This window comes from Salvelinus alpinus, chromosome 27, assembly GCF_045679555.1.
Source record: "Salvelinus alpinus chromosome 27, SLU_Salpinus.1, whole genome shotgun sequence".
NCBI lineage: Eukaryota > Metazoa > Chordata > Actinopteri > Salmoniformes > Salmonidae > Salvelinus > Salvelinus alpinus.
In genome coordinates this window covers 15885182-15899684 of record NC_092112.1, presented here as the reverse complement: position 1 = coordinate 15899684, position 14503 = coordinate 15885182, and the positions used below count along the sequence as shown (strand labels likewise).

Below are 14503 nucleotides of genomic sequence, written 5' to 3'. Positions count from 1 at the left end.
TTCTATGGGGCATGCTTATTGAAGATGGTGAGGAAGGCATTCAAAAAAAATAACCAGGCATCCTCTAATGACGGGATGAGGTCAATATCCTTCCAGGATACCCGGGCCAGGTCGATTAGAAAGGCCTGCTCGCTGAAGTGTTTCAGGGAGCGTTTGATAGTGATGAGTGGAGATCGTTTGACCGCTGACCCATTACGGATGCAGGCAAGGAGGCAGTGATCGCTGAGATCTTGGTTGAAAACAGCAGAGGTGTATTTAGAGGGCAAGTTGGTTAGGATGATATCTATGAGGGTGCCCGTGTTTACGGCTTTGGGGTGGTACCTAGTAGGTTCATTGATAATTTGTGTGAGATTGAGGGCATCAAGCTTAGATTGTAGGATGGCTGGGGTGTTAAGCATGTCCCAGTTTAGGTCACCTAGCAGCACGAGCTCTGAAGATAGATGGGGGGCAATCAGTTCACATATGGTGTCCAGAACACAGCTGGGGGCAGAGGGTGGTCTATAGCAGGCGGCAACGGTGAGAGACTTGTATTTAGAGGTGGATTTTTAAAAGTAGAAGTTCAAATTGTTTGGTTACAGACCTGGATAGTAGGATAGAACTCTGCAGGCTATCTCTGCAGTAGATTGCAACACCGCCCCCTTTGGCCGTTCTATCTTGTCTGAAAATGTTGTAGTTAGGGATGGAGATTTCAGAGTTTTTGGTGGTCTTCCTAAGCCAGGATTCAGACATGGCTAGGACATCCGGGTTGGCAGAGTGTGCTAAAGCAGTGAATAAAACAAACTTAGGGAGGAGGCTTCTAATGTTAACATGCATGAAACCAAGGCTATTATGGTTACAGAAGTCATCAAAAGAGAGCGCCTGGGGAATAGGAGTGTAGCTAGGCATTGCAGGGCCTGGATTCACCTCTACATCACCAGAGGAACAGAGGAGGAGTAGGATAAGGGTACGGCTAAAAGCTATGAGAATTGGTCGTCTAGGACATCTGGAACAGAGAGTAAAAGGAGCAGGTTTCTGGGGGCGATAAAATAGCTTCAAGGTATAATGTACAGACAAAGGTATGGTAGGATGTGAATACAGTGGAGGTAAACCTAGGCATTGAGTGATGAGAGATATTGTCTCTAGAAACATAATTGAAACCAGGTGATGTCATTGCATGTGTGGGTGGTGGAACTGAAATGTTGGATAAGGTATAATGAGCAGGGCTAGAGGCTCTACAGTGAAATAAGCCAATAAACACTAACTAGATAAGCAATGGACAAGGCATATTGACATTAATGAGAGGCATGCTTAGCCGAGTGATCATAAGGGTCCAGTGAGTAGTGAGGTTGGTTGGGGTCACGGCGATTCAGAAAGCTAGCTGGGCCATGGGTAGCAAGCTGGCAGAGGATGGAGGTCTGTTTTTAGCCACCTCGTGCGTTTCCGTCGGTAAATTAGTGGGGTTCCGTGTGGTAGAGGGGACCAATCCAATTGGCAAAATAGATATAGTTATAGTGACCCAAGAAAATTGTCTGATAGACCTATTCAGATAGCAGCCGATAAGACAGCTAACGATTAGCGGGCCGCAGATGGGCGTTCAGGTTACGTCGCGACGGAGGGGCCAGTTGTATAACTCCCTCGGGCAGATAACGTCGGTAGACCAGTCGTGAAGGCCCGGTGGGGCTCTGCATCGGCAGTAAAACGGGTCCGGATAGGTGATTGTAGCCCAGGAGTGGTTGATGGAACTCTTCAGCTGGCTAACTCCGGAATAATTTATGTTTGCTCTGGGACCGACGTAAGCCAATAGTCACTCGGATAGCAGCTAGCTAGCTGCAAGATCCAGATGTAAATGTCCAGAGCTTGCGGTAGAAATCCGGGGATATGGAGAGAAAATAGGTCTGGTATACTCTGGTCTGAGTCGCGTTGTACAAAACTGGCGATAGCTTTTCGAGCTAAAGGATAGCTGATGACCGCCAACCGTGGTTAGCTGAATATTAACATTCTGGCTAGCTTCTGGCTAGCTTCTGTTGTGAATTTCAGATTTGAGGTGAATAATACTCTTTTTTTTTTTTATTGGTGAGGCGGGTTGCAGGAGAGTCTTTTGAAGTTGAGTTTTTAGAAGAAAAAAATATGTATAAAAAGATATGCGAAGAAAATATGTAAATATATATATATATACATGGGACACGACAAGACGAGGACAAAGGACGTCTGACTGCTATGCCATCTTGGAATGAAGCATTGGAGGATTATGTCTGCGCTGCCTGTCAGGACGAGGTTAGGCTTGAGTTCCAGGCGATGATATCACCTGGAAAACGTTCCATAAAAAGTGGACTAAATGTTCAGTCGAGCTGTTACAGGCACAACAACGGCAAGGAATCGTATACCAGTTAATACTATAGCGAATTGGTTTGGTTACTAACGTTAGCGCATCAACGTCAGCCATCTGACTTTATTAGCCAGCTAATTTTCACACCATAAACTCAATTATTTGATTAGTTAAATTGGCTAACTGGCTAGCTAATGGAGAATTCAATCCAGCTAGCAAGATACTTAACAATGCTAACAATACTTGTTCCACCACACTTTCTCCCTCACCTCAAACTTTCCAAATGCCAGTTGTTTTTTGGATACAGTTCATGAAGTACGCTTCATAACCTTCACCACCCCCGTCTCCATGGTCAGGCTTCTCACCTAACGTTACCTCTTCGTTATCGTTCAGGGGACGCGCTGGTGTAACTGACAAGCTGCCTTTCCAGAGCGCTAGCTGATGCTGTAACTAGTAAGTTGGTTGTCTCTTCAGTCGCGTGCTGTGCTGCATTCTGTTGTTATGTCAACAATTGGCTGAGCCTTGGATACAGCCAGTATTGCTCCAAACGCGCATCACTCGTTTGCTTTCAGCCAGTAGTGAGCCAAAGACCTCTCCCTCCCATCGGATCTACACGAATCACGTAGGTTACCTATTTTGAATTAAAAACGGCGAATTTCGCTGAATGGTGACCAGTTTGCATCCCTGATCTTAACATTACTCTAGTTTCAAGCTCTGAAAACATCTGACAAAACATTAATTTATGAGTGAAATGTCCCATTAAGCGCCTCCATGGTCTTTGAATCGCCATTCATTTCTCTAGGAGGCACACGGCATCTACTGCACAAAAATATCCAACAACAAACGCAAGTGTGTCTGGCTGTTTTGCCAAAACACTTACCTCTTGGGCTGGCAGGGGGTGTCCCGTTCCGGGTAGTGTTCTGCTGTTCTGTGAGAGTCAATGTTACAGTGAAATCAATTGTAATGTAACAAATTCAACTCAGATGTTATATTTTGTCTGTAGAACTAAAAGAGGAAAAGCTAGTGTAGTTCGAGCCCTGAATGCTGATTGGCTGACAGCCGTTGTATATCAGACCGTATACCACAGGTATGACAAAACATGTAATTAGAGCAGTAAAAATACAACAGTAACCAGTTTATAATAGCAATACGGCACCTCAGGTTTTTTGTGATATAATGGCCAATATACCACAGCTAAGGGCTGTGTCCAGGCACTCTGTGTTGCGCATAAGAACAGCCTTTATGTGTAGTGTATTGGCCATATACCACACCCCCTTCGGGCCTTATTGCTTAATTCTCATACAAGTAAACAAAACCATGGAGTCATGACCTGAAAGCAGGGCTCATTCACAGAGCGAGTGCTGCTTTAATGTAATTGTGTTCATTTTGATCTTAAAGGCTAAACTGATTATAGATCAGCACGCATACTCTGAGGTACTTTGTGAATACGTGTCCATATTCAAAATCCAGTCAAATCAACCAGGTGGTATTTATAGTGCAGACCTTGTTTAGATGTAAACATGCAGTAAAAAGTACCACCAACCCACTAAGTCTCATTATTCTCAAATTAGGACAAACATTAGGTAGCACTTTGACACATTTATAAATAGATTTCATACTACCAATAGATTTCATACTACCAATAGATTTCCAAGCATTACAATTAATAAGCATTTCTAATGATTTATAGAACATTTATAAGCATTAATTCTCATTTGTAACCTACTAATTTACTTAACTAAAATGACCAGCTATCTTACTTCCTTCAGAATAACTCAGTATGCAGGAGGGCGTGTATTAGAATGACTCTCACTCATCTAGCTTTGGGCATTTGTTTTGGGGAGAAGCAGCACGTAGACATGTGGGGAGGAACACAGATACTGCACTCCTACTGTGGAGAGAAAGACTTAACAAACAGCAGTCACACAGTCAAGGGGGGGGGGGGGGGGTCTATTGGGTCTGTCCTCCATTACTGTTTTACCTGTGATAAGCATTTATACATGTGTATTTATCAAAGTTATTTTAAACTGGTTAGGTTATGACAAATGGACACATAAAATATAGGTAATAATGTTTGAAAGAGGTCTGTACCAGGTGTGTCTGTGCCAGGTGTCGTGTTGGCAGAAATCTCTCCATCACAGTCAAGGCCTGACAGAGAAAAACAATGGTTCTGTGGTGTTTTGTGTCATATCATACCTATGCCATACTGTTGGAGATAGCAATGAGGAGATGGACAGGGGGGGGGGGGAAGAGGAGATGGACAGGGGGGGGGGGGAAGAGGAGATGGACAGGGGGGGGAAAAGAGAAGAGATGGACAGGGGGGGGGGGGAAGAGGAGATGGACAGGGGGGGGAGAAAGAGGAGATGACAGGGGGGGGGGAAAAGAGGAGATGGACAGGGGGGGGGGAAGAGGAGATGGACAGGGGGGGGGGAGGAGATGGACAAGGGGGGGGGGGAGATGGACAGGGGGGGGGGAAGAGGAGATGGACAGGGGGGGGAGAAAGAGGAGATGGACAGGGGGGGGGAGAAAGAGGAGATGGACAGGGGGGGGGGAGAAAGAGGAGATGGACAGGGGGGGGGAAAGAGGAGATGGACAGGGGGGGGGAAAGAGGAGATGGACAGGGGGGGGGAGAGAGGAGATGGACAGGGGGGGAAAGAGAGGAGATGGACAGGGGGGGGGGGGAGAGAGGAGATGGAAAGGGGGGGGGAAGAGAGGAGATGGACTGGGGGGGGAAAGAGGAGATGGACGGGGGGGAAAAAGAGGAGATGGACAGGGGGGAAAAAGAGGAGATGGACAGGGGGGGGGGGAAGAGGAGATGGACAGGGGGGGGGGGAAGAGGAGATGGACAGGGGGGGGGGGAAGAGGAGATGGACGGGGGGGGGGAAAGAGGAGATGGAGAGGGGGGGACAAAGAGGAGATGGAGAGGGGGGAAAAAGAGGAGATGGACAGGGGGGGGGAAAGAGGAGATGGACAGGGGGGGGGAAAGAGGAGATGGACAGGGGGGGGGAAAGAGGAGATGGACAGGGGGGGGGGAAAGAGGAGATGGACAGGGGGGGGGAAGAGGAGATGGACAGGGGGGGGGAAGAGAGGAGATGGACGGGGGGGGGGAGAGAGGAGATGGACAGGGGGGGGAAAGAGAGGAGATGGACAGGGGGGGGGAAAGAGAGGAGATGGACAGGGGGGGAAGAGAGGAGATGGACGGGGGGGGGAAGAGAGGAGATGGACAGGGGGGGGAAAGAGGAGATGGACGGGGGGGGGGGAAAGAGGAGATGGACAGGGGGGGGGGAAAGAGGAGATGGACAGGGGGGGGGGAAAGAGGAGATGGACAGGGGGGGGGAAAGAGGAGATGGACAGGGGGGGGGAAAGAGGAGATGGACAGGGGGGGGAAGAGGAGATGGACAGGGGGGGGGGAAGAGAGGAGATGGACGGGGGGGGGGGAGAGAGGAGATGGACAGGGGGGGAAAGAGAGGAGATGGACAGGGGGGGGGAAAGAGAGGAGATGGACAGGGGGGGGGGAAGAGAGGAGATGGACGGGGGGGGGAAGAGAGGAGATGGACAGGGGGGGGAAAGAGGAGATGGACGGGGGGGGGGAAAGAGGAGATGGACAGGGGGGGGAAGAGGAGATGGACAGGGGGGGAAAGAGGAGATGGACAGGGGGGGAAAGAGGAGATGGACAGGGGGGGGAAAGAGGAGATGGACAGGGGGGGAAAGAGGAGATGGACAGGGGGGGGAAGAGGAGATGGACAGGGGGGGAGGGAAGAGGAGATGGACAGGGGGGGGAGAGGAGATGGACAGGGGGGGGAAGAGGAGATGGACAGGGGGGGGAAGAGGAGATGGATAGGGGGGGGGGGGGGGGACAGGGGGGGGGGAAGAGGAGATGGACAGGGGGGGAAAGAGGAGATGGACAGGGGGGGAAAGAGGAGATGGACAGGGGGGAAAGAGGAGATGGAGAGGGGAGAAAGAGAAAGGAGAGTATAATCACTCCTGAAGAAAAAGAGAGAAAGGGAAGTAGGGAGAAATAAAATGGAACTGATGAAGTGCTGATGATGCATAGGAAGACATTGAGCGTTGTAATAAAATGAATAACTGAATTTAGGCATAGATTTGCCTTTTCAGAACTGTCTAGTTAGTGTAAGTAGTCTATTATGTTGAGGAGCCTACTATCTTTAACTCACTGGATTGATTACTGGCACATTCACCATCGCTGTTCCCTGAAACAAAAAATTGATTTGAATTAATATTTTTTCACACAACACACATACTAATTAGAGTCCTCACCATAATGTGTGCTGTCACATCTCAATGTTGTTTTCTCGTCCCACTTCAACCACGCCTGGTCGTCTTTAATGTAAACACAGCAGCCCTCCGAGCTTTTCAATCCTGTCCCGCACACAGGGTCATTACTTCCTCTTGGCTCAAAACAAGACACCGTTTCACCTCCTCTATTGGAAACCCTGGTTGTCCTGTATCTGCAAGCTTCTGTAAGAGAGAGACAGAGAGACACAGACGATTGACCATTGTGTCAGTTTGAGACAGGTATGTACGATGATTGAGTCTGTTTGAATAGGAGCTGATCGTGGACTTCAGGAGGAAGAGTGGAGAGCACGCCTCATCCACATCAACGGGGCTGCAGTGGAGCGGGTCGAGAGCTTCAAGTTCCTGTCACGATCGTCTTGCGGTGAGAGATTGGACCAAGGCGCAGCGTGTGAAAAATACATCTTCTTTTATTTAGAAGAGAGAAAAACACGAAACGAACACTATACACAAACTAACAAAATAACAAACTGACAACCGTGAAGCTATATAGACAAATAGTGCTGACAAACACTACACATAGACAATTACCCACAAACGCATGATGCCTATGGCTGCCTTAAATATGGCTCCCAATCAGAGACAAATGAAAGACATCTGTCTCTGATTGAGAACCAGTCAGGCAACCATAGACATACCTAGAAACATTCACTCAACACAAACCCATACACTAAACCCAACACCCCCTTTTACCATATAACCACCCAAAACGAGACAAAACACAAACATTCCCCATGTCACACCCTGACCTAACTAAAATAATAAAGAAATCAAGAATACTAAGGCCAGGGCGTGACAGTTCCTTGGTGTCAACATCACTAAAGACTTAACATTGTCTATACACACACCCGCATGACAACGCCTCTTCCCCCTCAGAAGGCTGAAAAGATTTGGCATGGGGCCTCAGATCCTCAAAAAGTTCTACAGTTGCACCATCGAGAGCATCTTGATTGGCTGCATCACTGCTTGGTATGGTAAACGCACCGCCCTCGACCACAAAGCACTAGAGGAAAGCCCGAAGAATTGCCAAAGACTTCAGTCACCCAAGCCATGTATATGCTTAGAATGATGTCTTGTAATGCTTGTTAATTCTTTGAAACTCAAGCTTTATGCCTTGTATGTGAATCCATTCATTTTACATAGTTATATAATTATATAATACTTGCTTTGATATTTGCTTCTCATGACCATTCCTTGATACATATGATACTATAAATACCTCACATGCGACTCACAATAAAGACTAAGCAATTATTAGCCTATTAAAATATTTATCTGACCTCATAAAGATAATTAGCAATATACAAAAATTCCCAATCTGGCCCTCATACCGTCACGGTCACCTAATCATCCCCAGTGTACAATTGGCTCATTCACCCCCATCCTCCTCCTCTCCCCTGTAACCATTCCCCAGGTCGTTGCTGTAAATGATAACGTGTTCTCAGTCAACTTACCTGGTAAAATAAGGGTACAAAAAATGTCAAATGGTTTAGCCACGTGCAATCAAGTATTATGAGTTTAGCTGGCTAAGATCAAGGAATAGTCATGAGAAGCGAATATCAAAGGAAGTAATATATAATAACTAAAATGAATGGATTCACATACAAGACATAAAGCTAGAGGATAAGAGAACAAGGGTATTTTTTACATTTATAACATCTGAAGGTATAACCTTCTCAACCCAAAACCAATGACCAGTCAAACGATACCAAGTTTACAGTGTAACCTGACCACCAAGGCCCAATCTCCACAGGGTGTCACAGCATCTAAGGGCTTATGTGGGGGATGAGACCAATGTAAAGAAAAATACAGAATTCCTGAGAAGACAATAAAACCTCTTTGCATATAGTAATTCAGAGTTCCCTCTGTCCAGATACAAGTTACCACAGAGATCATACAACCATATACTGTAGATAGCATCAGAGTTATCCTCAGTGAACAGTTACCACAGAGATCATACAACCATATACAGTTGAAGTCGGAAATTACATACACTTAGGTTGGAGTCATTAAAACTTGTTTCATCACATTCCCAGTGGGTCAGAAGTTTACATAACCTCAATTAGTATTTGGAAGCATTGCCTTTAAATCGTTTAACTTGGGTAGCCTTCCAATTGCTTCCCACAATAAGTTGGGTGAATTTTGGCCCATTCCTCCTGACATAGCTGGTGTAACTGAGTCAGGTTTGTAGGCCTCCTTGCTGACACACGCTTTTTCATTTCTGCCCACATATTTTCTATGAGATTGAGGTCAGGGCTTTGTGATGGCCACTCCAATACCTTGACTTTGTTGTCCTTGAGCCATTTTGCCACAACTTTGGAAGTATGCTTGGACTCATTGTCCATTTGGAAGACCCGTTTGCGACCAAGCTTTAACTTCCTGACTGATGTCGTAAGATGTTGCTTCAATATATCCACATCATTTTTCTACCTCATGATGCCATCTATTTTGTGAAGTGCACCAGTCCCTCCTGCAGCAAAGCACCCACACAACATGATGCTGCCACCCCCGTGCTTCACGGTTGGGATGGTGTTCTTCGGCTTGCAAGCCTCCCCCTTTTCCCGCCAAACATAACGATGGTCATTATAGCCAAACAGTTCTATTTTTGTTTCATCAGAAACAAAAATATAGTACTGGACATTTCTCCAAAAATATAGTACTGGACATAATAGTACTGGACATTTCTCCAAAAAGTACGATCTTTGTCCCCATGTGGCTTTTTTATGGCGGTTTTGGAGCAGTGGCTTCTTCCTTGCTGAGCAGCCTTTCAGGTTATTTCGATATAGGACTCTTTTTACTGTGGATATAGATACTTTTGTACCTGTTTCCTCCAGCATCTTCACAAGGTCCTTTGCTGTTGTTCTGGGATTGATTTGCACTTTTTGCACCAAAGTACGTTCATCTCTAGGAGACAGAGTGCGTCTTCTTCCTGAGCGGTATGACGGCTGTGTGGTCCCATGGTGTTTATACTTGCGTACTATTGTTTGTACAGATGAACGTGGTACCTTCAGGCATTTGGAAATTGCTCCCATGGACGAACAAGACTTGTGGAGGTCAATTGTGCTCTACCAACTGGTCCCGTGTGGCTCAGTTGGTAGAGCATGGCGCTTGCAACGCCAGGGTTGTGGGTTCAATTCCCACGGGGGGACCAGGATGAATATGTATGAACTTTCCAATTTGTAAGTCGCTCTGGATAAGAGCGTCTGCTAAATGTAAATGTACAATTTTTTTTCTGAGGTCTTGGCTGATTTCTTTTGATTTTCCCATGATGTCAAGCAAAGAGGCACTGAGTTTGAAGGTAGGCCTTGAAATACATCCACAGGTACACCTCCGATTGACTCAAATGATGTCAATTAGCCTATCAGAAGCTTCTAAAGCCATGACATCATTTTCTGGAATTTTCCAAGCTGTTTAAAGGCACAGTCAACTTAGTGTATGGAAAGCAAAATATGGTCATGCATTGCTGTGTGCTGCTGGTTGTAACATGGCAATAAAGAAGAGAGAGAAAAGAGGGACCAGTTTAATGTTTTAAGTGGGATGCTGCAGTTTTGCACATTGTTATTTATTTTTCTTTGATATGGTGCACTATTCTATTATGCTGTTCAGATTGTATTCGTTTTGAATGGTTAGATTTATGGACTTTGTTTATATACATTAAACAGTTATACTTTAAATGCAAATGTTTAATAGCATTATTTTTCATAACAAACACATGCATTTTTAAACACAATGTATTTAAGGTAGAGTATGATTTAATTTAATAATTTAATTAGAATTGTTTTAACACCAATCATAGTCAAACTATCGCAAACTGTTTGACTTGAAAAAATACAAAACATTTTTTTTTTTTAAGAGCCGTTTGGGAGCCAAAAGAGACGGCTCTTTTTGGTGAGCTGAGCCGAACGAGCCGGTTCACTGAGAAGAGCCGGAATACATATCACTACAACTCAGTAATCTGTCTAGAATATTGTTCCAAAATTGCCTCAGGTCACTGTCATTCTTGATGCTGGATGTTTTCCCTAATGCCAAATGTACAGGCAGTTTTCGCCGCCGTGATGCGCTCACATCCCAATTACCAATATCATGCTTAATCATCATCTCTTCAGTTAGTTTGAGAACTTGTTCAAAGTCTCCACCTGAGTTATCTCTGAACGTAGAAAAGCTGCTTTTGAGGATTTCAATTAAACCAATACAGTACGTCACAGATCATGTAGAGCTTTGTAATGCCTTCGCAGCAAAATCACTAGTGTCAAACAATTTACTAAACCAGACTAACATAAATAAGAACGTCTTGTTCTGGATTTGTGGTTAAAGGGCATCGGATTCTATTTTGGTTTGCCCGCAAGCCTCTGAAAACTCTGCAAGATCCTCTAAAATGATCTAGCAGTGTCGCTCCCTCCAGTAACCACGAACATAACGGTTCCTTGGTTTTTAACTGGCGGTTTTATTCTGTAGTTTTAGTCAGAATTATCACCCTCCGTGAGAACTATAAAGTACATGAAAATACAGTTAAGCACACTCTTTCAACTTTCTTGTCTTACGAGTGACTTATTAGCGTGTTATAACTCTGAAGTGCTTACATAGATAAAAACTGTTTAGCCGGAGATATAACAGTATCTATTTATTTGTTACATTGCAATAAAATACATCTCAAATGCGTTTCTTTTAAAAATGTAATAAAATAAAAATGTATATTGAATAATTTCAGGGAAATTTTGGGGGTATCCGTGGCTATGCCGCTGATGTATCCCATGTACGGTCTATAACAGTGTATTGCATTGGGGACTATGGAAGGGGGAGAACGAAGTGCTGCTGGGTATGCAAGACACAAGTATGTTGGTTTGCCATGTTTTACTCACCTCTAGTTGACTAAATAAATACAATTATTATTAAAGCAAGCACACGCGTCGGGGTCGGGACCGAGGCTAATTTACTCCGTGAAATTCCTGTAAAGAGATCAAGGAAGGACATAAATATCTTACCGTCAGGGTTTCCCAAAACACACGTGGCTACATAATACAATAGGCCGATTATTAATATTAAAGGCTTGTTGGCATCCGTATGTACAAACATATTAAGCAACTAGAGAAACAGTGCTCAAGCTTTTCGCGTCTATCACTGAGTACAGGTTGAACTTTTGGCGCGCACTACAACCTTTGGCACGCACTACAAGCTGCTAGAAGATGAGAGGAAGCTCTTGTTGAAACGTTAGAGGTGTAACAAGCGGTGTCGTGTGGTGAAAGCGGTGAGAAACAAGGAGGGCAAGACCCATGTACTCTTACCGTGACAAATAATGGTGCAGTTCAGTTATGAATGTCTTTGAGATCATTTTTTGGACTTTGCTGTTAGCCTTCAAATAAAAGTATGGCATAATTCTACTATTTGTATTCATTTGCATCACTGTCAAAGACATACTTTTATTTTGAAGGCAAACCGCAAATTCCACTATTGTGCCTAATCCTATAATCCTAATCCGAGTCATATCCAAATGAAGGAGTATCAAATTCCACTATTTGAATGATGCAGTGTCTGCATGTATGTATTACAATTATACACTTCAACAGTGTTTACCAATCTTGGTCCTGGGATATCAATGGTTACACATTGTAACTATGTAATAGACTAGAAACATGATTTAACAAGTTAAAGGCTGATTTGTCATTCATATATACAGAAATATATATATTTTTTAAACAGTACACTACGCTTCCTATGCATCATGTAAATACTCTAAAACCAGTTCATCTCAATATCTAATTTACTCAATCTGCATTGATCTGATAAACACAGGATAGGTGGAGTATTTCAAAAGGGGAGACTTAATTTCAACCAGTAGAGAATGTGAAACGCTTTATTGAAAGAGGTTCATTATCCAAGTGTTATAAAGAGATGCATTATAAATATTATAAATACAAGATCAGTCTGTAATTCAGTGCACATCTGGTGTGCATTAAAAAAACAGAAGAAAAAGAGAGGTGTAAAAGACAGAAAGGGAAAGAGGGAAGAACAGAGGAGCACGGAAGGCAGCATAAGATTAATGAATCACAGTGCTTGGAATTGTGCTTAGAATTTTTGTGTTGTTGAATAACTTCCCTCCACATCAGTGCTCTTTTTACTGTGTAATTCCTCATGTCATTTCATTGTAACAAGTAGTACTATTGTAACGGCTGTCCTCCTCCTCATCTGAGGAGGAGAAGTTTGAAGGATCGAACCAAGGTGCAGCGTGGTAAGTGTCCATAACGTTTATTTTAAAACATAAACTGAACACTATGAAATACAAAACAATAAATGTGAACATGAACAAAACCGAAGCAGTACCGTGTGGCAACAAACACTCACACGGAAACAAACACCCACAAACCAAAAGTGAAACCCAGGCTACCTAAGTGTGATTCTCAATCAGGGACAACGATTGACAGCTGCCTCTGATTGAGAACCATACCAGGCCGAACTCAAAACCCCAACATAGAAAAACACACATAGACTGCCCACCCCAACTCACGCCCTGACCATACTAAATAAAGACAAAACAAAGGCAATAAAGGTCAGAACGTGACAACTATTGTAATTACTCAATGTTACAATATACAGTACTTACAGCAGTAACCCTAAGTAGGTACAGTGTAATAATGAGTCATTACAATACTTGTTACACTGTAACTACAGATATAATTACACAGTAATAAAGGCACTGTAATGTAAAGGTTAACTTAATTGGTAGAAGGTTAATGATTGAACAAATTAAGGAGAATGTGTGCAACTGGAGGCCTCGTGCTGCTGCTGCCTTTTTAGTGTATCTATCAGTGTTGATATTAAAAACCTCTCTGGGATATGTGGGACGGTAGCGTCCCAACTGGCCAACATCCAGTGAAAATGCAGAGCGCCAAATTCAAATAAATTACTATAAAAATTTAACTCTCATGAAATCACACATTCAATATAACAAATTAAAGCTACACTTGTTGTGAATCCAGCCAACGTGTCAGATTTCAAAAATGCTTTACGGCGAAAGCAAACAATGCTATTATCTGAGCATAGCACCCCAGCTAACAATCACAGACCATCATATTTCAACCTTCCAGGCGCGACACAAAACGCAGAAATAAAGATATAATTCATGGCTTACCTTTGACGAGCTTCTTCTGTTGGCACTCCAATATGTCCCATAAACATCACAAATGGTCCTTTTGTTCGATTAATTCCGTCGATATATATTCAAAATGTCAATTTATTTGGCGCGTTTGATCCAGAAAAACAGCAGTTCCAACTTGCACAACGTGACTACAACAAATCTCAAAAGTTACCTGTAAGCGTTGTCCAAACATTTCAAACTACTTTTGTAATACAACTTTAGGTATTTAATGTAAATAATCGATAAAATTGAAGACAGGATGATCTGTGTGGTCCCGTGTGGCTCAGTTGGTAGAGCATGGCGCTTGCAACGCCAGGGTTGTGGGTTCATTCCCCACGGGGGGACCAGGATGAATATGTATGAACTTTCCAATTTGTAAGTCGCTCTGGATAAGAGCGTCTGCTAAATGACTTAAATGTAAATGTAAATGTACCGGAGGAAAACAATGTGTAGCATGCTTTCTGGTCTCTAAGAAACAGTACACTTCACTGGAGCCTCATTCCGAACATCTGTACTTCTTCATTTCTCAAAGGAAAAATCTCAACCAATTTCTAAAGACTGTTGACATCCAGTGGAAGAGATGGGAACTGCAGGAAGGTCCCTTAGAAATCTCGATTCCCAATGAATACCCATTGAAAAGAGAGTGACCTAAAAAAATTAAAAAAATCTGAATGGTTTGTCCTCTGGGTTTCGCCTGCCAAATAAGTTCTGTTATAGTCACAGACATGATTCAAACAGCTTTAGAAACTTCA

The 14503-nt window shown here is 43.8% G+C and overlaps 1 non-coding gene across 1 annotated transcript; it reads left to right on the top strand.

Annotated features, from left to right (window-relative positions):
* The first annotated feature begins 9693 nt into the window (after positions 1–9693).
* trnaa-ugc (transfer RNA alanine (anticodon UGC)) lies at positions 9694–9770 on the top strand. The gene has a single exon. It is a non-coding gene; the product is annotated as a tRNA-Ala (tRNA).
* The last annotated feature ends 4733 nt before the right edge of the window (positions 9771–14503 follow it).